Genomic DNA, 3,496 nt, shown 5'->3' on the forward strand with positions numbered 1-3,496 from the left:
ATATTACTGTCTCAGTCGTTGCTATCGAACCTTCATAGCATGACAGCATGACAAGCCCATCAATACTTCTGTTTGTCATAAATGAGCATAATGACCAGTTTATGAACTGCTACTTTTTCCTATTTGAATAGCCTGAATTAACCAGTATATTCTCTTGAACACATGTGAAATATAAAAGGTCATTATTAGTTTTGTTTTACAAGGCAGTTAAATTATGTAAGATACACAGCATTTTTAGGAAGAGGTAATATTTTTTTCTTAGAACAGCTGACATAGGAGGAGAAAACTGACATTGCATCTGTCTACAAACCTTAAACCTTCACAGTTAGAGCATCACAGCTGCTAAAGGGAGAGTAATTTAAACAATACGTAACTGTAGGGCATCTGCCAGTCTCAATGCTAGATTGTGGACTCTGTTAAAGAGGTGAAAATATTGACAGTGATACTTTGCATCTCTCTTTGTGTACCTACCTGTAAAATGCTTTATGCCTTCCAACAGTTAATTTAGTTTAAAAAAAAGGCATCTCAGATAATGGACAGGTACAATCAATTCCATGCTATAAATGGGAAATTCAAAGAAAAGTGACTAAGGCTATGATTTTTGTAAAGCCATGCAAAAGCACAGATTCTCTAATGTTGTCTGGACTGGGATTTGAGGTGTAGGTAAAGCTGCCCGAACACTTTATTCTTGGGGTAAATACACAGGGGCATGTCGCTGCCCCTCCAAAGTGCCGAATCACCGGCCATTTCGAGCAGTTGGACAAGGAGTACCTTTCCCACGCAAGAAGGAAAACAGACTGGAGCTGCTTCAAACCTGGCCTCCCGTGAGGGAGGATTTGTTGACTCAGCCTAGTCCACGGAGACTATTGCTTTTGCTGAGATCAAGAGAGTCTATGTCACAAACAAAAGCTCTTCTTTTTTTTAGGATCTCCTGCTGCGTTGCTTACTAAGGTATATCTTAGCAATTTGACCCCTAATTCTCTCATGAAATCACAAGATAATTCTTCCTTAATCTATTTGCTTCATGCATGTGTGCCTCAATCTCCGTGTACTTCAGGGAGGTAGATGTTAGTGCAGGGTGGAGGACGCAACTCTTTCCCAGGTAATCAGTCATGTCATCAGTAAAAACCATCACTAGCTTGCAGTGTGCTGTAGCAGTTGGTTTTATCGGCTTTGCTAGTATAAGGAACGAGTGATTGGTTGGGACAAAGAACAGATGGAAAAAAAAGATCAGGAACTCTACAAAATTTACCAGATAAAACTCCCCTACCTCCTTTACGTTTGCCTGTATTGCTGTCCATACCCTTGGTTCCATACACTCAATCAATCTTGAACAAATCTAGCTTCTTGTGTTATATACGTCTAAGAGAAAGCCACAGGTCTGATGACTCATTTAGTCTTTAAGGCATTGAATTACTCAGATGTAACAACCAAAGGATATCAGCAAAAGTATATACGTATAGATAAAATTGGATTTTTGGGTCTTGTCATCTGTACGCAACTAGAACTCCCAAGAAAAGCAGCAAGAGATTTGTCAGTAGATGATGTCAATCTCTGGAAATAATTACTAGCAAATATGTTTATTTTTGACTTTCAGCTCTTTTTTCCTATTTGGTAATTCTCAACAAATAGAGTGTGACTTCTTTCCATTTATAATCTGTTCACAAGTTAATTTATATAGATAATTCTTGTGCTGCAGTTCATTTGTAGGAAGATCAGTCAAATTTTCTGGCATTTGAAATTTAAGCAGTGTTTGCTGGACTTATACCAGAAGGTCACAACATGTGTTTCTCTTTGCAGTCTGGATGTGTATAATTACTGGAGCTAGGTTTCTGGAGCAAATACTCATAACTATATACTAAATTTCCCTTATGGTGACTATATACTTTATAGGGTTTCTATGAAATTGTTTCAATATCCATAGCAAATAGGGTACATATTTATTAATATATTCATGGATAAAGTATATAAAGATTGGAAACACAGAGTCTAGGCATTAATTTTTATAGAAAGTCATGACAGCTAAGTCATTTATAGTATTAATTCAGGTCTGATAAGTGTGAGTTTCACCTGTAATAGCTGAATTTTAGTTGAATTAGCTGAACACAAAACAATCAGTTACGCTGGTTTTCCAAAATGCAAAAATTAAGCTATTTCTACTACGACCAAAAATCACCTTGATTTCCTTTGTTTTATTGATTCTAAAAGATAACCAAACATCATCAGTCCTGTCCATATGTATGCCCTTATGTTTTCTGTGCTGTTTGCAGCATCAGGTGCCTACTTTGACCTTTCCCACTTTCTGTCAATGAAAGAGACCAGTTTCCAGAGTGAATAGTGCATTATAAGTGAAAGAAAAGAGAGGTATAGATATTTGTGCATGGACCATTTGATGGTGTATGAGGATTAGCCATAACATCCAGGGAAAGCAAAATTGAATCCAGCCTCTGATGGTATTTATTTGACATGTGGCATGAAAGACTGTCCTGAAAGCATAAAGGGCAACAGAATGAAATGACTGTACTTCAGCTGATGATTACTGCAATAATAAGATTCCCAGCTGCTGCCGAACATAATGTAAACATTTTGGATTTTTTTTTTTAAATCCTCCATGCAGGTGTGTCCCACATACACAAAAAACAAACAGCATTTTGGCAGCTGGTGCTTTGGGTGGTAACTTCTGAAACAGCGGGCATCAGCTGGAGCTTGCCATTTAATTGGCAAGAGACTCTGAATGATGGAAATTGGAGCAGGGCTGTCCAAATCTCGCTCTGATAACCAGCCACCCTTGAGGCCAGTGTTAAATGAAATGTTATAGATGTTGGTGAGGTACCATTACTGCTATACTTTACCCTTGCTACTCCAATTACAAGAACTATATTTTTGCAAATAATATATATTTTGTCCTTGCTACTTACACTTGAGCAATAAATCTGGTAGTATTAAGTTATTTATCATAAACTACAACTCAGCAGTGCAACATTTTGCAGTGCCAAGAATATATTTCACTAAAAAAACACTTCTGAATTTCATCCTATTGACGATTTTAAAGACACACCAAAACTTTACAGAGAGTCAGAGTTCTGGATCATTACTGATAGTATATAACTCATAATCTATGTTTTGCTTGCTTCAGACTTGACTTGGAGATTGCGATCTGTTAATTTTGTTACTTTGGTTTGTGGATAAGACTAAGCTAATAGCCTATCAATTGTATTACATGCGCAGCATTTAGAATGGGTTGTTACATGGAATTTGGCCTCCTGTATTGTAGTGCATCACTGGGATTTACTTATGATGGGTGGCGTTCATGAAGATGGTGTTCATCCTGAACCTTTGTAAACTTATTTTTCCCTGCTGGAAGTTGTAAGAATGATATGCAAAATGGAAATGAAGCATTTTTATCTCTACTGCTTTTTTCTAGTCATTTAATTTTCCAGATTTTAATTTGCCTACTGAGGCTGTAGCCATTGGTAATGACATACGCACTGCTCTC

The sequence above is a fragment of the Apteryx rowi genome, unplaced genomic scaffold, assembly GCF_003343035.1.
Source record: "Apteryx rowi isolate R43461 unplaced genomic scaffold, aptRow1 scaffold_124, whole genome shotgun sequence".
NCBI lineage: Eukaryota > Metazoa > Chordata > Aves > Apterygiformes > Apterygidae > Apteryx > Apteryx rowi.